Source organism: Mustela nivalis (genome assembly GCF_964662115.1).
Source record: "Mustela nivalis genome assembly, chromosome: 1".
NCBI lineage: Eukaryota > Metazoa > Chordata > Mammalia > Carnivora > Mustelidae > Mustela > Mustela nivalis.
In genome coordinates, this window is record NC_139020.1 from 2,517,514 (window position 1) to 2,537,176 (window position 19,663).

At 65.0% G+C, this 19,663-nt stretch overlaps 2 long non-coding RNA genes across 4 annotated transcripts; one reads left to right on the forward strand and one right to left on the reverse strand.

Annotated features, from left to right (window-relative positions):
• Positions 1 to 7,403: 7,403 nt before the first annotated feature.
• On the reverse strand, positions 7,404 to 11,082 carry LOC309860029. 3 transcript variants are annotated; one of them, XR_014309098.1, is made up of 5 exons: positions 10,779 to 11,082; positions 9,663 to 9,877; positions 9,134 to 9,227; positions 7,817 to 8,077; positions 7,404 to 7,506 (listed from the first exon to the last, which is right to left on the reverse strand). It is a non-coding gene; the product is annotated as an uncharacterized lncRNA (long non-coding RNA). The 3 variants fall into 3 exon arrangements; XR_014309100.1 differs by adding an exon at positions 10,150 to 10,598 and having other exon boundaries at positions 7,404 to 8,077; XR_014309099.1 differs by having other exon boundaries at positions 7,404 to 8,077.
• A 2,856-nt stretch (positions 11,083 to 13,938) lies between these two features.
• LOC309860044 lies at positions 13,939 to 18,256 on the forward strand. The gene is made up of 2 exons (XR_014309112.1): positions 13,939 to 14,494; positions 17,861 to 18,256. It is a non-coding gene; the product is annotated as an uncharacterized lncRNA (long non-coding RNA).
• The last annotated feature ends 1,407 nt before the right edge of the window (positions 18,257 to 19,663 follow it).

Sequence of the window (19,663 nt, forward strand, 5' to 3'; positions counted from 1 at the left end):
CCCTGCAGGAAAGGTAGAGGGGAGATGGGAAGGCGCCGTGGCCGCCAGACGGGGCCCTGAGTTCGCACATCGCTGCGCTGGCTCTGGGAAGCCGAAGGCCGTTCTACACACTTGCACACACGTATCTAAGCACACACACCTGTGTGTACCTACGACGTGTGTTCCATGCATGCACCCATGCCGGGCACACACTCAGGCTGCGCCCGCACCCCCCGCCCCGGGCATCCGTGCCTGCGTAGATGCACTCGCACGCACCAACCCGGTTGCGCAAGCTGAGGACCCCAGCCCGGGGCACACACCACGGTTCAGAGGTGACGAGCGGCACTCGTTGGGCGTCGGGGGCTTGACCCTGGTGGGCAGGCTTCTCCGAGTCAGCCGCGGTGTCCTTTGTCGAGCTGGCTGTCCCACGGGGCGGTTCCTGGGGCCCCGCTCTCAGTCTCTGCGCCCCGATTTCTGCCCGCGGGACTGAGCAGCGACTGTGCCTTAGCTCACCCTTTCTCTGTGCTTGGACTTTATTCAGACCCAGCATTCCCGCAGGGTCCCCTACAGAACGCTCAGTGCCACACCAAAACTCAGTCCCTCCACCTCCCCTGCGGCCCCTCCGCCCGGCAGCCTCCCTCTGGCCGTGGCCAAGCGTCTGGTGACAGACCCAGGCAGGGCACGTCTGGGGCGAGGACCCGCCCCCCGCAGCCGGCCCTTCACACCCTTTACCCGCACTGTGTCCCCCGGCTGCGGGTCAGGGCCTTCGTGTCGGGACGTGGGTGTGAGTGTGCGGCTCACCTCTCTGCCCGCGGCTGGCGTCCCCAGTGTGCGCGCGCCACGGTCTCTCCAGCCGTCCCCGTGCACGGACATTTAGGCCACAGACTGGCCGCGGGGTCATCCTTGCCAGTGACCTGGTGCGGGACTCCTGCCGTGGGCGCTGCTCACTGTTTGAGAGACGCCGTCACACGGCCTTCCGATGCGCCGTCCGAGCTGGGCCCCGTGGGGACGGACACTCCGGTTCCCACTCTGGGGACAGCTGCAAGGGCTGCCATGTCCCCTGCAGGTGGGCCAGGGCCTGGCGCTCAGCATGACATTGGAGGAGGCCACGTGGCTGCCGTAGGTGGTGCGTGTGCCCTGGCACCGGGGGGCCAGGGGACGCGGATATCTGGGGCCTTGCGGCTGGACGGGCTACCTGGGAGGGGGACCCTGGAGCAGTCCCATGGCCCCCGGCAGTCCCTTCCTGCGTCCCTCACCGTGCTCTTAGCACCCGGGCCGGGCTGTCCTGAGTCCCGACGGTTACAGGCCAGAGACGGGGGGGGGGGGGGAGGCCATCGCTCGCACTCTAGCGTGTGTCCCGAGCTGGTGGGAAGGCCCGCATGACCCTGGCTGGGTACGTTGAGTGAGACTCCCAGGGTGTGGGGTGTAGCGGTTGACTTTGACCCTGACCCCAACCATCACTGCACACAAGGTTCGGGAGGGCGGCTAAAACCAGGGCATGGGGGGCCTGATACCGGGGGGTGGGTGGGCAGGTGTGTGTGTGAGTGTAGCCGGCGTGGGAAGGGGAGAGGCCTGAGCTCTGGGGACGGCAGGGTCGCGGGCTGCTGAGGACGCTGGGCTGCCTGTCCAGGCAGGTGCATCCGTCCGAGCAGGTGGCATCTGTCCCCCTCCCCTGCCTTCTGGCCTCACTGTACCCCTCCAGCCTGGTCATGCCTGCAGCTGCCCCTTGAGCTCTGTGGGCACAGGGACCACAGGGTGAGCACGTGGCCACCAGGAAAAGCCGCTCGTGTTTAGAAGGCAGCCCCCCCGGGCTTGTGGCCGGTCCCCCCAGGCCCTCGGCAGGCGGCCGGCCGTTTGCGCCGAGTCCCCTCCTGTGTCCTTTTAGAGACACGGCCTTCGGTCCCACCCAAGCCTGTGGCTGGAGCTGAGGGTGCTGGGGTCGCAGCTGGGCTCCCCCTCCCTCCCAGGGGCCTTCCCTGCCACCCAGGACTCTCGTGACCGGGCGCCCCTCACACACGGGGGCACACCCAGCGGCTAGAGGTCTCCGTGACTTCTGTATGGCACTGTCCCCACGAGCAGAGTCCTCAGTCACGCCGACAGCAGCAGATACAAATTCTTTACGTCCAAGTGACCCAGTGATCCGGAGGGTGACTTCCCAATAGCAGCTGAGAGTCCACTCTGTGAGTCTGAGTGACCACAGGATGATGGGACGTGAGCCGCTCCGGGGAGGACCGTGCCGGCCCCCTAGGGGAGAGCAGGGCACGGGGAGTAGAGCCCCAGCCGGCTCTCCTCTGCCCTCCCGCCTGGCCCCGGGAGCCAGGGTGGGGGACAGGGAGGCCCAGCTGCTCCCAGGGGTGGACCTATCCCTGCCTGTCGACCCGTGTTCCAGAAAGTTCCTCTCCCGCTCCAGGCTGCCCTTGTCCGGGGAGCCCTGTCTCACTTCTGAGGCTCTGCCCGAGACGCGGCTCTGGGGCTGCAGGCCGTCCCAGCAGCCGACGGGGGCTCGGGGACCTGGCAGTGTCTCATCAGGCTCAGCCCCTCCACGGCCAGGGAGGCCCCGCCGAGGCGGCCAAGGCCACGGTGCCACACCAGCGAGCCACGTGACGTGTGACGGTACAGCGGGCCGGGGCGAGCACAGGCAGCAGGCTGGCAGGGCTGTCCCTCATTCCTGCTCAGGCTGCAGGGCCTGGAGCGCTCCTGACTCCTCGGGCCCTCCCTGTCCTGCTAGAGCACAACAAACATCCAGTTACCGCGAAGCCGTCCGCCGGCTGCGGGTCCAGGACACTCGGCACACTGGCCGCTGTGCACCGTCCCCACCGCCCAACCCCAGAGCTGCCGTCTCCTCACACGGACACTCCGTCGCCACGACACACGGCCTCCCCGCGCCCCCGCCCAGTCTGTCTCCGGACCTGCCCGCCCCAGGGACCTCACGTGCACACAGCGCGTGGTCCTGGTCTGCCTGTGTCTGGCTGGTGTCCCTGAGCACGACGTCCCCAAGGTGCATCCACGGGGGCGGGGGCGGAACGACCTTCCTTCCTAAGGTCGCGTACTGCTCCCCCGTCCGCCCTGCAGGCCGGCGGTCGGTGCTCCTCGCTTCTCGCTCACCTCCTCACCCCACCGTGTTGGTGTTCTGCGGGGGAGGGGCCTCGGCAGCCGGACACCGCATCTGGGCGCGGTGACAGGCCGGCCGAACTGTGGTGTGTTTGTGCGGCTGCCTGGACGGACTGGGGCGCGGGTGTCTGGGACATCTTGTTCGTGCATGGACACGTCCACGTGCGACCGCCGTCTGCGCTCCCGGGCCTGGCCATGCGAATGCGAGTTTACCCCTCAGCGGGTTTCAGCGAGCGAGCGCTGGGCCTCCTGGGGGGTCCGTCGGGTGATTCCGTCTGTGGCGGGGTCGTTCCTCACGCTCCTGGTCACGCCGGTCGCTGTGTGTGCAGGAGCGCAGCTGGGCTCCGCGTGTGGATTTTCATTCCTCCGCTTTGCAGAATTCACTCATCTGTTCTGGTGTGTGCGCGTGTGCATGCGTGTGCGCGTGACCTGTGAGCATGACCCCTGCGCGAGGAGGTGACTTGACTCTTTCCCTTGCTCGGAGGCCTGCGGTTCCCGCCTGTGGCCCCGCCGCTGCCGTGGGTGCCCCGCGCCCTGTGGACGAGCACTGCGCGGGCGGGAACCCTCTCTTGCTGGTTCCCTTGAGAGCGGCAATCGTTCTGGGCCTGACCGTTCGGCCAGCGCGGTCCCCTGGCAACATTACAGGGGCCTGACCTTGAAGGAGGTGTGATCCCCCGAGCCCGGGAGGGGGTCCCGAGCAGCCGACCTCCCTCCTCTGTCTCGCTGCCCCGTGAGCACCCCCAGCCGGGACCAGAGGTTCCAGCTGGTGGCAGGCCCCCCCCTTGGGACTCCCTGGCTGGTGGCTGGAGCAGCCGGACGTGGGCCGTCTCCGGCTCTCTCCAGCCGGGTCTCGTGAGCACCTGGAGCCACGCTGCCTTCCTCTGGGAGCACCGCCAGCGAGGGCCGCATCCTCAGGTGTGGGGGGACGACGTGCCCGCGGCGGCCCAGGGACAAGCCAGCTTTGCCTAAGAGGACCCTTGGGTGGGTCACCCCAAGCAGGCGGGTCTCCAGGCCAGTGTCGGGGTGCGGGGCTGCGACACAAGGCTCACCACGGGCAGAGCAGCCGCCTCCCCTCTGTCCCCACAGGCAGCAGGGAGTGGGGGTGTCCTGGGGGCCATGCGGGGCTCGGGGGCAGTGGGGCTGGGGCAAGGGGTCAGCATCCAGAAGGGCCGTGGGTACCCTGGCCAGGAGTGCTGCTGCTTCCTTGCATATTGATCCATAATCGATCTGTTATGGGTCTGTTATCAGCCAGTGCTTATGAGGTCGGGGAACCTGGAGGTCGGGGGGTGGAGGGCGCCCCCCTGCCCTGGGGAGGCTGTCTGCGGGGAGCCCCAGGCTGGGTCCCAGAGCCAAGGGGCAGGGCGGTGCCCAGAGCCCGAGCCGGGGTTGGAATGAGGGCAGCGCACACGGCAGGGGCCTCGCGTCCGGCCCCTGTGAGCGGGCCTGGGAGGCCGGGGCCTCAGGAGGGGAGCGTGGAGATGGGAGCCCCAGCCCGACCCTGCCGCACCCCTGCCCACGGCACACACCAGCTGCCCCAACCGTCAGCGGGGGCCGGCCCCGAGTTCCGGAAGCCCTGGCCAGCGAGGGCGAGAGCTCTGGCCTGGCGGTGGCTCGGAGACCCCACACGGCACCGAGCACCTGTCATCCGGGCAGGGGGGCGGCGGTGAGAGCCCCCACCTGTTCGCCACCCCCGCTCCCACAGCCGCTTGGCTGGAGCCTGGACTCCAGGTGGGGCTGCGGCTGCCTCAGGACCCAGATGCCACCCCAGGCCTGGGCTTCCGCTCGGTGGGGACACTGGGGGACAGTGGGAAGCTGCCTTCCTGTGTGTGCGAGCTCGCGCGTGCAGGTGTGTGGGAGTGTGGGTGCAGACAGTGTGTGCGCGGGGGAGTGTGGCGTGCGTGTGCACAAGCCTGTGTGTGGGGGGGCGAGGACAGCCCTGGGACCCGCTGGCATCCCCGTCCAGGGGAGAGGCTGGCTGCAGCTGGTCTTGGAGTGGCCTTCAGAGCGTTTCTGGATTTCAGTAGCCAAACCCCAACCAAGGGCACCGGTGGCAGCTTTGAAATGATTTAAGGTGTCTCCCCGGTGGCCGGCCTCCCGGAGACAACGCCGGCTTCCGCCTGGCCGCGGGCTCGACTCAGCCCCTGGGAGAAGCGTCCGCCTGCCTCCCGCTCGGGCTGTCTGTGAGGAGGGCATCCTGCTTGGGGCCAAGGTCTTCTCCTGCAAGACACTGTCAGCCCCACCACCGGTCCAGCCCCCGAGGTCCCCGAGAGCCGGCATGTCACCACGAGCGCCGCGATCACAGGAGGGCGCAGGGGGCCAGCAAAGCGGGCGGGGGCCTGCGGACGACCACCTGCCCCCTCGGCAGCCGGGCAGCTCGGAGATGTCAGTAAAGTGGGGACGTCACTCGGCTCCACACCCGGGCTGTTGGGAGAATTAAACGGGAACTTCTTGTGCCAAGGAGTCCACTGAGCCACTAATTTCCATCTCCTCCCAGGGCCACGGTGTGAAGCTCGCTCTGCCGGAGTCCCGGGGCCTGCTGTGGCGGGTGTGAACCCCAGGATTCTGACCCACTTCTGCTCTCTGCTCCCCAACCAGCCCAGCAGTGGCCGTGTGGCCCGTCCTTCCTGCTCCCTCCCCGTGGTCCCTGTGGGGGACTGTGCCGTCCACAGAACCCTCCTTCCCAAGGTCGAGCTCTGCCCTGAAGGATGCCATGCGCCCCCATGTCCCTGCTACGGGGACCTGCTGACTCAGGCCTTGGTGTCCCCCTTCCAAGTGCCTGATGTGAGAGGAATCATGGAGTCCTTTCCCACACGGGAAGGTGTGTACGGAATTCTGTACTCTGCACGTGGGAGACACAGAGACAGTGGCAGAGAGAGGGCACGGCGAAGAGTCACAGGGGGCACCTGGCCAGGAGGGATGTCCTCTGGGCGTGTGGTGAGCCCCTATGGCCTGGCTTGGGACCCCAGTCCTGGTGTGTGACCTGCAGCTGGCCCTTCCTGGGCTGAGAGAGGACACGCTGGGTGGTCTTCCTGGAGGTGTGGGGCGGGGGGTGTCCGGGGATATCCAAAGAGAGGCAGTGGGACAGGACACCGAGGAGGCATCTCGCAGTTCCTCCAGACCGTCCGCCTCACCCCTTGCCTCTCAAGGTGGGAGCAGAGCTGGCCTTGTGGGGAGGGGACCGCCCTGTCCCCGGCAGTCCCGCATCCCAGGCTAGGGAACAACCAGGCCTGAGCTATGCCTGCTAATTCTGCCCAGAGGAAGGCTCGTCCCAGGGGTCCCTCTGAAGCTCTTCTAGCCTCGCTCTGGTGGCCCTGCCTCCCTTCTGAGTCGCAGGACGGTGGGCCCGAGGTGGTAGGGGTGCGGGTAGGGGGCTAGCAAGGGGTGTGATGGCCCCCAGAACCCCCCGGCCTGGCCTCTGCTGGAGGGGCGCCTGCTGCTCACGCGGACCTGGGGGCCTCCACACTCACCACACCCTGCGGGGTCCTGGGGAGCTGCGCCACCTCCGGCCTCAGTCTTCCAGACAACGGGGACGCCTTGGTCAGGGGCCCGTGCAGGAGCCCGCGAGGGAGCTGCTGGAGATACAAGAGCTGCTCTTGGCTTAGGGACTGCCCTCGAGGTGCTCAGTTACACACGCATGTTGCCCCCACCCCAGCTGCTGCATCAGGAGGCCTGTGGTCCGGCAGGGGTCATGGGACACGGCGATCAGGACCGAACAGGCTCAGGGGAGACGGGCCTTCGTGGCTCCTCCGAGGGGACTCTGCCATTCGGGGTGCCAGGATGCCAGCCCTGCTGCCTCCTCTCCCCTCCCTCTGCCCTTCGGAGCTGCCCAGGGGGCTCCCTAGGCCTCCGTCACCCCTTCCTTCCTTCCTGGAACGGGACCCTGCTCAGTCCTCCACTCGGGGGTCAGAGTGGCCTCAGGACCTTTGCACATGATACCCATTTTCTGGACATGATATCCCGGATTCTCACAGGTTCACATCCTCGCTCCATGTGGCCTCACTCCGGTCTCGCGAGGCGAGGCGTCCTGTCCCGTGTGCCCTCAGCAGCTCACGGGTCCCGCACGCACTGTCATTCTGCCTCACACCCCTCCGTCGTGGCCCCTGCCAGGGCTGTCATCCCGTTTATTTTTCTTTCAATTAATTGCTCAGCCCTTCACCTTGGCAGGACGCTAGGGAACGGACCCCTTATTTGGCAACGATCCGGGGGCAGAATCAAGAATTTACCCGTCTTCCCAGCAAACAAAACATTGACGAGGGAGAACTCTTTCTAAACAGCCAACTAACGCAAGTGAGCGTGATGATCGTAGACGCTCGTAAACGACGTGAATTTACTACGAACATGAAGGAACGGAAGGAAGATATCACCGTTTTGCAACTTCCAGTGAAAAACGGATACGGTGTGCGGTCCGAGCGGCTCCTGGAGGCAGGGGGTGACGGGGCTGTGGGGCCTTCACAGTGGATCGGGGCACCCAGACCCCATCCGGACCCTACCCGGCCAGTCGCAGGGAGAGGGGTGGCCAGACGCTGTGCACTGTGGGACAGCACAGGCCCCACTCCCACCCCGGGGCCGACCGGACCGAGACGGAGCCTGCAGGTGGCACCTGTAGCTCCCAGAAGCTCAGAGGGGGGAGGGTCGTCCCGGCCCCACCACAGCCCTGCACGCTGACCCAGCATGGCCCGGCCGAGCGAGCCCCGCGGAGCAGCACAGCTACGGCCTCTTGGAGGACCTTGGCACAGAGAGGAGCTGGGGACCCCGAAGTCGCCAGCGGACGTTCACTTCATTTTCGGGTGTGACCATTTGGGAAGGGAGACTTGTCTTCCGGGAGGCTCGGGCAGCCCTGTGGGGACCCCCGCCGGCGTGCGGGATTTCCTTGGGTGGAAACATGAGCCGGGCCGTGGGTGCGGCGTGGCCGGGAGCCACTGGCCGTGGGTCGCTGGTCCCTGGTGACGGGCTCTCGTCTCCACGTTAGTCTCTACTGGACGGTTTCCTAACAAGAAGCCAGACATCAGCCAATCACTCCCTTGTCACTGTCAGTTGAGGACACGGTCGTGTCCTGTCGGTCCCCAGGAAGGCCCAGCCTAGCATCACCAGACTTCTAGGAAAACGTTAAACACTAGCAGAGCTGTGGGTTTGGAAGGGTTAAGCCCGAGGACAGAAATCAAGACAAAGTGAGAGGCAGTGCTGGTGTTTTCCAACCTGTTTCGTGCAACCGAAGCCACAGTCCTGGCGAAGACGACACGTGTGTGCGTCCTGTCTGCCACACAAAGCCATAGACTGGTTCTGCCGCTTGCGCCCAGCCTGTACCAGCCGTGTGACCGTGCGGGGGACCCACTGACGCTCATCCCCAAACCGGGAATGGCTGGGAAAACTCTAAGTGCTCTTGACTTTTATATTAAGTTGGAGAAGTAAGGCATTGAGAGAATAGAAGGATGCCACGTAGCACTCCTGCCTAACGCTTCTCCGCGTGCTTCTGGTCACCAGCCTCCTAATTTTCTGTTGTTTGGGGGCACTGGGCCACTGCGGTGGGCGCCGTTGGGTCGCCAGAGGCCGGGTCAGAGCAGCAGGTGGGACGGGGCCGGGGGGGGGGCTTTCCTGGGCACTTCCTCTAGCTGGTGAGTGGGCAGGAAGGTGCGGGAAGCCGCCTGGAGCCTGGTGGCCCTGGGGTCACAGCCCCTCAGGGAGGCTGGAACCCGAGCGGCTGGACGGCAGCGGCGGGCGTTGGAACAGAAAGCCGCGGGGGCCCAGACACTGTCCCCACCCCAGCCGGAAGCCCGTGCGCCCTGGCCGCCCTGGCCACTTCTGTTGTCTGTTTAGGGTTTTCTTGTTTGCGCTGCAGAACTGAGCTTGAGAAAGGAGAGCCTGTGGCAGGGGAGACGGCGGGCGGGTCACCGAGCAGGGGCAGCAGCCACACCCAGGCGGGCCGGGCCTGCCAGCCACCCCGCCGCCCCCACGGGCTGCCCCCCTGCATGAACTTCTGGCCTGTTGTGGACGTTTTGTTGAAAACCAACCTCATCGGGTAGAACTCACGTCCCACAGAGCCCACCTGTCTTCAGGGCGTCAAGGGTCCGTTTTAGTAACTTCGCCAAGTTGTGCAGCCACGGCCGTGACCCACGTTTGGAGCTTTGCCGTCACGTTGTCTGTGAAAGAGACGGATCTTCGTTTGCGGCCCCCTGATGGCACAGCTGGGGACAGGGGCTTGGGCGCGAGGCGTGGCCTTTCTACAGGGGAAAGCCCCAAGCCGGGGACACGGAGAGGCCGCGAGACGCTGGTGTGCGGGTCTGTCCACTCTGCCTCCTCCTGCACAGCTCAGGGCCCGGCAGAAGCGCAGCCGGGGGAGTCCTCAAATCGGGGGAAGGACCCACAGGCCGGGGGTGGCCCGTGCGTAGGACCCGCTGGCCCAGGGGAAGCATGGAGAGGTGCAGACGTAGCCCGAGAGCCTGCCTGGACCCGACCCAGGCCTTCTCAGAGGGGCCCGCCCAGCGCTGAGTCCCACCTGCAGTCTTGCTGGGGCGGGGCCTTGCCGCTGGGCCTCTCTGGCAGGGACCCCTTGTCCCCAGTGGGGACCCGCTCACCCGCATCCAGGCTCCTGCTCACGGCAGGCCCAGGGGCCCAGGCAGGGGGCTGCGCCCGGGGAGCCTGGCAGGACAGGTGAGCTGTGGCCTGGCCCGCCTCCTGCCCCGCCGTCGTGTCCCGGCGCTGGGTGTGGGACTCCTCAGGGTCTCTCGGGCTCTAGGAGGTGCATGGCCTGGTGCCGGCCTTGGCTGCAAGGTGGCGGTGGGTTCTCAGGCTGAGCAAAGTTTCTCAGCGGAGCAAAGAGAGAGAACGTGGCAAGGGGGCACCCAGTAGACGCTGGCCTCCCCCGTGGTGGCCGTGGCTCCAGCAGGAAGGGGCAGTGGGGAGGGGCTGTTGTAGCGAGAATCTCTGGTGCCCAGGCCGGCCTGGGTGAGGACAGCCGGAGCGCTCGCTGGAGCCGGACCGGTCGGTCAGCCAGCGCCGAGATTTCCCTGGCCCAGGGCTGTTGGGCACCCCGGGATACAGCTGGGTGCGTGGGGTGCCCACCGAGAGGGGGAGGCGGAGCTGGGCACCCGAGGACGGGCAGGAACGCCTGCAGGGGTGTGCCGGGCCAAGGAGCTGGAGGCACGAAGGTCCCATGGGCCGCGCTGCTTCCCAGGTTTGCCTGTCAGGGGGCGGCTGCCGGGGGGGCCAAGCTCTGACCAGCTGCACCAGCCCCGCACCAGCAGGTGGGACTCGGAGGGCTGGGCTGGGCTTCCGAGCTGGACTTTTCTCCCGGAATCTAATTCCCCTCCTGGCCCGTGTATGGGAGGCCCAGGGTGCGGGAGGAAGCCATCTGTCACCCGACGCGGGTTCCCTGTGGGAGGGAGATGGGGCGTTTCCGGGCTGGCGGGGTGACAGCCAGGATGCCTCCGATGCCACCGGCCTGGGAAAAGTGGGCGAGGCCGCGGGACAAGGCGGGACCCATCACAGAGACACGTGGGGCTTGCTGTTGGCTGAAAAGGTGGAACAAAATCTCTAGGGTCCTCAGTGGGGGGCACGCACTGTCCACCCCCCGGCTTGGGCCGTCTCCCTGGGTCACACTGCCCGCTGCAGAGTGGATTCTGTCCCCCACCACCTGCATGACAAGGATTCACCCCAGGTGGCAAATCAGCCTGCCTGTGGCCCCTGTATACCTAATCCCAGAGGCTGCGCCATCCACGTCCAGTCTGGGCTAATGGGGGACATTTCTGCTGGGATCAGGCGTCCTCTTGTCCACAGAGGCCCCGTGGAGGAAGGAACCAGCTCCCGGGCCCTTTGGCAGCTGGGGAAGCCCTCCTCCAACGTTCCCCTAGCCCAGCACCGGGGACCAGCGCCCTGGGCCTAAAGCCTCCGGTGTGCAAGGGGACGCCCGGGGTGGGGGCTCCGAGTCCAGAGGGCCGCTCCCTCCCCGGGAACGCAGGCGGCCGGGCGCAGGCCAGGGCTTGTCTGTGGGGCAGGGCAGGCACGGGGTGTGCCCTGGGTGTGGGCATTTCCATGCGAGACTGGGGCTTCTCTCCTTGGAAACCGCATCAGCCTCCTATAATCCGGGCCTGGCTGTGGGGACGGTGACTCACGAGGTCACACCAGTGGCCTGGCACTTTTGCACTTGGGCTGTCCTGGCTCTGCCTGGGTCTGGAGCTGACCTCCCCCTCTCCACCTTCCCATGCTCAGGGCCCTGGGCCCTGGGGGTGACATGGCTGGCCAGAGCTCACGTAGATGGCCAGTGGCCACCTCCGGCCTGAGGCCAGCAGCTCTGCCCTCCCTGGTGGTGGAGTGCAGAGGAGGGGGCTTTGGGGGCTGGTGGAGTAGGACCCCTGTTGGTCCCTGGCCTGGGGGGCTGTGTGTGACTGCCACTGGAGGTTCCCACGGCCTTGTCCCTCTGGTGGAAGGGGAAGTCCCTGGTCCTGGAAACCCCCTGGCCGACAGGTTTCCTCACTTGGGAAACTGCCCTCACGTCACATGCTGAGTGTGGGGGACAGTGCCAGCTGGGAGCGGCTCCCATGGTGGCCCTGGGCTGCAGGTGCGGGCTACCTCCCCATGTGGGGTCCCCGTCTGCCGTGTCCGTGGGGCTCTGAGGCCCCTGACCTCGCCCAGGAGCCTCTGTGACCCCCACCCAGGGGCCGCTGTCCCCTCCCCAGTCCTCTCTCCTGCCCACTTTGTCCTGCTGCTCCACCATCACGAGCTCACCTGTGGATGCTCCAACCCAGACCACGGCCCCGGAGTTGTGTCCGCACCTGCCAGGCCTGCACCCCGACACCTGGGCACCCCTCCCTGCCCTTCCTCTGCCTCCCAGGAGCCAGAGACTTTCGTTTCCTCCCCTGCTCAGCCCCTGCCTGCTCCTGGGCCACCACGATTTTCAGAGTCACACAGCCTCCCATTCAAGTCTCGTCCCTCCCTGGCCAGGTGTGTGGCCTCTGCCACCTCTGGTCTAGAGCAGACCCAGACCGCCCCTGCCGTTCGAGGGGGGCACCCCCAGGCCTGGCATCTTCTTTCGTGAAAGAGACAGACTCCAGAGGGAAAGCTGCCCACTATTCCCTGCACAGTCGGCAACCTGCCCATCAGCGGCCAGTCTGAGAGGAACCAGAGCTACAGGCCAGGCAAGGCCTTGACCTTGTGGCCAGAGGCTGCCAGGGCCACAGAGAACGTCTGTTCCATCAGCCCACAGGTTCCTGTGCTTGGACACTGCCCTGGTCCTGAGGGCCCAGCTGTGCCCCTTGAAGCCGAGAGGAGGGGGACACATGGCGGTGGCCCCCGGAATCCATGAAATCTCCAGGTTGGGCAAGGGACTGGGGAGGCGGGGGCCACAGGCGTGATCAGGGCGGCAAACGCAGTAACTGGACTGTTCCGCGTGAACCAGCCGGCCCGGCTCTCCGAGGGCTGGGCCGCTGCTCCCCCGCTCAGGCTCCCAGGGTGGACATGTGGGGCCACTGCAGGAGGGACAGCAGCTCTGGTCTTGTCCTGCGGGGCCTGGAGGATACCGTCCCTCTACGTACGAGTGTGAGGCTAATGTCCTCTTAGATGTGACACAGTTCCGGACAGCGGCCGTGTCCCACGCTCCCGGGCAGGTGGAGGTATCCCACGCAGGAGGTGATGGGTGCGGATGACGTCACCGTGTGCGCCCTCGCACCCCTGCTTCTTAGGACAACCTCCCCATCGTGGGCGCAGGAGGCTGAGTCGTGATGTTTTTGGGTGTGACTGTTTCAGGAGGCGCCCTTGCTCCAGGTTCTGGGACTTTTCTGCTCTTGCAGATCGGCCAGCATGTGTGAGAGCCGAATGCGGGGCCCTTGGGGACACGGGAGGTGCCGTGCCCGAGGCCAGGCGGCGGGGGGCCCCGAGCTCTGGGCTCCGTCCTTCCTCGCCGCGGCCCTCCCGCTGGCTCTCTGGGCCGAGGCCCGCGGAGGGCGTTCTCCCTGGGCTTCTCATCGGCCCATTGGCCCATTTAGGTAATGACACTTCCTGCCCGTTTGTCTTGGCCGAAATGAAGTCGGCTCCGCAGGGATCTGGCCAGAAGCTCGCAGGAGACTTCCTGTTCGGGGAATAAAACGGAGCTGGGCCTCTGGCGCGTCCAGGAAGCGGAGAGCCCGGCTTCCGGAGCAGCGGGCAGGACGACAAACAGGGGACCGGGCGCCTGAGCGCCGCGGAGCACCCACGGCAGCACACGGCCTCTGGGGGCCTGGAGGCGGCCGGCTGGGCCCGAGTGTGGACATCCTGGCCCTGCAGACCCTGCCAATAGGAAACGGGGCAGGGGGCGGATTGGGCTGGTGCTTTCCTGGGGGACTAGTTGGGAGGCCCCGGCCTCGGCTCCCTGACCACTCCAGGCACGTTGGGTGCTCTCGGCTCTGCCGGTCTGCTGGAAGCACCCCTGCAAGGCCCGGGCCACCGCCTCCCACCGGACACTTTCCTTCTCAGTCTCTGGGAGGCACGTGGGGTGCTGGGACCCCCCACCCCTGCTGAGCTCGGCTCACAGGCTCCGTCCCAGGCCCCAGCTTCCCGGCCTCCAGCCCCCAGGCCTGGGCGATCTCATATTCCGGTGGGTTCCGAGCAGCAGGACCCGGGAAAAGCCAGTATCTCCCCCTCCCTCCGTCTCCTGCTGCGTCTCTCCGCTTTGAGCTTCGGCAGGGGGGCCCCCGGGCCTTGGGCGCCGGAGCACCCCCTCCTCCTACTGTCCCTCCAGCCTGGTGCACGGCGGGTCCCTGAGCACTTGGCATCCTGTGATCACCGAGGCCGAAGCCTCCCTCATTAATGCTCCAGGAGCCCCTGGCCATGACAGAGACAACTAGAGGCCCCCCGGCTTCCCCCCCTCCAGGCAGGGCAGTCCTTGCATGTGTCCGTAGTGTCCCCAAGGCCCCCACGGGTGGGCCCCACTGCCTGCCCTCCCCCACTCACCTCCCACATAAACTGCCCTAGAATACTTCTTCAGCGTCTGCTTCTGGGGGGCCCACCCCAGCCAGCCCCCCACTCGTGCCTCACCATCCCCTGCTGGGCTTCAGGGTGGGGGGGGACCCTCACCAGTCCCCTAGGCCGCTCGAGCATCACGGTCCAGGGCAGACAGTGAGCCCACCTCTTGGCCAAGCCGCCGCTGGCTCTCTGACCCTGGGACTGGGGGCAGGGCAGGAAGGTGGGCTAGGAAGGGGGGTGCATCGGGAGGTGGAGGCAAGCCGGGCGCTTTGGCCAAGGCTGCAGCGAGCGGGTGCAGACCCCCGCGTGGGTGGCGGGCTTTCCCTTTGCCGGCTTCCCTGGGACGGCGGAGCCTGCCCGGTGCGCACAGCGCTGGTTACATAAGCGGCGCGAAGACACACGGAAAGCCCCGGGCAAGTCAGAACAACCCCAGATGGGCGGGGATCCCAGATGGACAAACACGGGGAACGCGGTGAGTAACTGGTCGGAAAGCCCCGGCTGGCAGGAAGGGGACTCTGGGCGGTGGCTCTGGAGGAGAAAGTGGTGGGGCAGAGGGACGGACGCAGAGGCCACCAGGCTGGGCCTCCGGGTGGCCGCCCGCCCCAGCCCTGCTCCAGCCGCCCGCCTCGGCCTCCTGCTGCCCGCCTCCCGCCCGCGGCGGGTGCGCATGCGCGGCGGGCGGCTGTCGAAACCGGGCTGGAGCTGGGGCCCGCGGGGATCCCGGGACGTCCCATCCCGAGGTCCTTAGCTCAGTCACATGTGCAAAGACCCCTGCTCCGAATAAGGCCTCATCAGAGGTTCCAGCGGTCAGGACGTGGGCAGAGTCTGGGGACCAGCACTCGCCCTACTCCTGCTGGCAGGGCACGGCGCCCCGAGTCTGTGGCTCTAGGTGGGCTGGGGGGTGCCCCCCAGAGGTGTCCAGAGTCGGTGAAGCGAGCTCAGGTCAGGACAGCCTCCCCAAGCAGCGCTGCTGCCCTAGGATCCCCGTCCTGAGCAGACCCCCCGCCCCGCCCTGAGCCCCCTCCCAGCCAGGCTCCCTCCGCCCACCCCCTGCCTCCTCGCCGCGTCTCCCGACCACCCCACCCCCAAGAGCTCCCCCATCGAGGCCCTCCTTGCACTCCTCATCCCCACAGCTTCTCTGGATGGGGACTGAGCCTGCCGGGCCCTGACGCCCGTGCCCGGGTGGGACGCCGGGGCACCCAGGCGTCTTCTGATTCTCAGAGACCGTGAGGATGAGGCAGTGCGGGGCGGGGGGGTAGAAAGGAGGCGGGAGGAGCTGGACTCCTCGAAACCCGGCGGCTGGACGCAGGCCGCAGCACCCCCCAGCCCAGCTCTAGAACCCCAGCACCCACAGACCCCCTGTAGGCCGCCCACCTCCAGTGCCTTGTGCCCACCTGGTCCCCTGGCGCTTACAGGGGCCCCGTACATAGAGCATGGACCCCGGGATCCCAGCGAAGAGGGTGCTGTTTATTTCACTCTCAGTCCCTCCGCAGGGGCTGCCCCATGCTCTTCCCGTCTTCCCCTGCACTGTGCTCCCTGGGGACAAGCTCGGTGCTTCCGAGGCTTGTCCCAGGTGCACTCTGGGGCTGTCCGAGGACAGCAGATGCAGAAAAATAGCTCCATCTCTCTAAGCCACAGGCCTCTTTTTTAGGAAGCTGACCCCATCTTCTGGCTTCTGTGTCCCAGGAGGGACACAGCCCTTAGACAGGTGGAGGTTTGCAGCTTGCCCGTGCTGGCCGCGCCCTGCCCTCGGCTGCTGGGTGTCCCCCTGAGCTCCTGTCTGTCCCCGTGAGCTCCTGTCTCCTGCTGCCATCCCCCCACTCAGTCTCCACTTCCTTCTCAGGCTGGAAGGGAATCTGGACCTTTCACACCCAGCAGATGGCTAGACAGGGAACGTTCTCACGGAGCCAAAAATGACTCAGGACGGGAAGTGGGGTGCTCACCAGAGCTCTGGGGGCACCTGTGCTTTCCAGCTCTGTGGTGGGATCCCACGCTCATCCCCACCACGGTGGAGGACCACGGGACCCTAGGATGCTGCTTCTCCAACGGGGGAATGGGAGGGGGCCCAGCTCGGGTCACAGGGCACCCCAGGGCAGTGGCCAGAGACCCACGGGTCCCTACACCTCACCCTGCCAGGTTCCCAGGGACCTGACAGCCCCCATGATCCTGGTCTGGGGTAGGGCTGGCTCACTGTCTGTCTCCTGCTCTGCTCCCTCTTCTAGAATGTTCCCACCGAAGAGTAGACCCCCTGGTTCTCCCTCGTGTTCCCTGTGGACACACGCTGGTGGTTGTTTGTTGACACTGATGAGCCCGCCGAAGCCGTCGGGTTCATTCGTTCGTCCCCTCCGGCTGTGTCACTCTGCTTCTTCCTTCAACGACTGGCCGGACTCCCTTTTAACTTGGCTGTTGGCTCTCTGGCTTTACCCCCGTGTGTCTTCTGTCACCGTCTGTCGCCGTGACTTCGGGGCCGTGATCTTGCCCCTCCCCTCCGCCGCTCTGTGCGGTGCCTCCGTTAACTCGCAGGAGCCCTTCCCCTCTGGAGACGCTGCCTTCTGCCTCCGTGTTGTTTGAAAAGGGGGTTGGGCTTGTTTATTTGGGGCCTGATTTCTTTTTCATTAGTAGATGAAGGTGTGCAGAGAAATCGAGCAGGGAGCCCAGGGCAGTGCCCCTCCCCCTCCCCTGCTTAGAGTGTCCCCCCCACCCCGCCCCGCCCCACGCCCTCCTGCCCGCATTCACAGACACACTTGTCACAATTGCTACAATATGACGATCGACTAAAACCACAGCTTACAGGAGGGGTCCCTCTTGGTGCTGTACGTTCTGTGGTTTGGACTCACGTGTAATGACACGGAGTAGCCTCAGTGTCCTGAAACTCCGCCCTCCCCCACCCCCCCCAACCTTTCTTCTGTCTGTCCTTCTGCCTTTTCCAGAATATCTCGTGGGAAGCTTGCGGTACACAGCCTTTCTGGACTGACTTCTTTTACTTAGCGATGTGCCTTTCAGGTTCCTCCGTACCGTCTTGGGGTCTCAGTGGTTTGGGGGAGAAAGCGAGGGTCATTGGACTTTCTCTTCCCAATAGGGCACGCATCCCTTTGCTCTTGGGTTCATGGGATCCTGGGGTTTTGTTGGGCACGTTGTGGTGGGGCTGGGCATGGTTTTCCTTGAGTTAGCTTTTTCTGGATTGTTAAGCTTGTTAAAACTGTGCGTTTGTCTTTCCCCCAATTTGGGACATTTTCTGCTTTTATCACTTCAACTATTCCCCCCGCACCATTGCTGCCCGCTCCTCCTGACTCTCACGGCGTCAACGGTGGACACTTGCTGGCTTGCCACGAGCCCCTAAGCTTCTGTTCAGTTCCTTTTTCAGGCTGATTTTTCCTCTGTGCCTAGGTTGGAAATCTCCTGTGGATCTCTCTGTGCGTACTGTCTTCTTTCCTGTCACTGCCATTCTAGTAAGCCCATCGAATGATTTTTTAAATTTTCAGATATTTTAATCTTTCAGTTCTAAAGTTCCTATTTAGCTGTTTTTTGTAATTTCTATTTCTCTGCCGAGAATTTCTATCTTTCCATTCACTTCAAGTGTGTTTTCCTTTACCACGTGGAGCATAGTTACCACAGGTGTGTCAGAATCCTCCTCAGATGGTTCCAGCATTGGGGTCTTGTAGGGGGCAGGGGCCGTACCTTCGGGTTTTCATTCTCTTGAGCATTTTTGTGTCTCCTTCTACGTCAAGTAATTTTGGGTCCCTTGGATTGTCCTGAATATTTTCAACAGTATGATGTGTGGGCTCTGGGTCTTGTGAAAATCCTCTGGAAAATGCGGACTTTCTTTTTTAAATTACAGCTGAGAGCCGTGGGTCCAGCTGGGTCAGAAGTTCTGTGTCCCCTGCCGTGGGCCGTGTTCCACCTCAGCTCAGCTCTTGGGGACTTTGCGGGGCTGCCACTGGTCGTCTTCTCCAGCTCTTCTCCGTCCCGGATTTCTCCCAACAGGACCCTTTCCTGCTTCCTCTGTCCAGAGAGAGGGAGGCCCCATCGGAGTCGTGGCTGTTTGTACCCACGCTGCCGTGAGGCCCGGATGTGCAGTGGGCTTCCTCCAACTTCTCCGGGACCACAAGTCCACACCTCAGTGTACAAAGTCATTGTCATGGTGTGTCCGGTACGAGACTTTCGGGCTGATGTTCCTCTATTCCTTCTGATAGCAGGAAACGTAATCTTAATTAAACCTGGGGAAACTATGTCATTCATATCGTAAATCGTTATATTTTGTGTTATCTTCTCCCCTGACTTGCTGGTGAAGAGGGATAGGGAGGCCCGTGCCTGACTCTGGTGGGTTTCTGGGCTGCCTGGAGGACCCAGGTGCGGGGGCAGGGGGCTGCCCGGGATCAGCATCCCAAACACCAGTTCTAGACGCGGCTCCTTGGGCAGGGCTCCAGCCGGGAAGGGTTTCACTCCTGTCACAAAACTGCCCCGAGACCTCGAACACCCTCTGTGGTTCTCTGGCCCCCAGCAGAGTCCGGAGAGCAGCGGGTGGCCAGGAGACGAGCTCGTGTGGCGGGCTCTCGCGGGCTCTGGCCCTGCCCACCCATCAGGCTGGGTACACGGGACCTGCCAGCGTCCCACTGCCCACTTCGCCTGTGGGTTCTGTCCCTCACTCTGGGACTACTGTGGGGTTTGGCCCAGCCCATCATTGGCCCTGAATCTGAGGGGCAGTGCTGTGACAGGGACAGGTGACCTGCCTGTTCCACTGTCACGATTTGTGCATGTTGTCACATAAATCCTATCAGGAATGGTTAAACCACTACCTAAGCACGTTCCGTCCCACACCATGGGAGCTCCGGACAGATGGACCCTGTGTGCACGGCTCTGTGTCCTACCGGGCCTGTTGGGGTTCCCATGGGGCTTGCTAGAGACCCTGGCCCGTGAGGGTCACACTCCCGCCAGCTGATCCCTTGGGAGTGTCAAGGATGTCCTTGTCACTATGGACACTAAACCCAGGTTGAGGGGTGGCGACGGGGATTCAGAAGCTGAGCTCCAGACAGCGGTAAGAAGCGGACCCCACGGTTTAGTGGGGAAACGCACCAACCGCAGAGCTGTGTGTGTCTCCTGCCTTCGCGGGGGAGGCAGGACATGGGCCGTGCCGTGCTGAGGGAGCGGCAGACGGAGTCCCACTGGCTGATCTGCCCACGCAGGAGGGAGGACAGGGGCTGGTTTGGCTCCAGGACAGGGTCTGCGAGCTGGGCCGGGGGGGGGGCAGCTCAGGTGGTGGCGGCAGAGGGAGGCTGAGGGGTGGCGTGGGCTCAGGATGTCCCCGGAGGGGGGCTGCTCGAGGGGCCGCGCGGTCCAGCTGCAGCCTCTGTGCCCTTCCCTGGCCGGCGGGCTCTGGAACCGGGTGCTGAGGAGGCTGGGGGTGAGGACGTGGCATCTGTGGGAGACCTTGGAGGCCATGGGACATCGATCTGAGGGTGAAGCCTCCAGCTTTCCTCTTGGCAGAGCAAAACGCAGAGGGACCGCAGCCGCCGGCACAATGGGAGGAAACCTGTTTCCTTTTACTTTCTTAGGGGGAACATGTGCGGTTCCAAGTGAATGCAGGGAAGAGACGTCTCGGCTTTGAACTTGGAGCCCACAGTACTGGTGTCCTTGGGAGCAC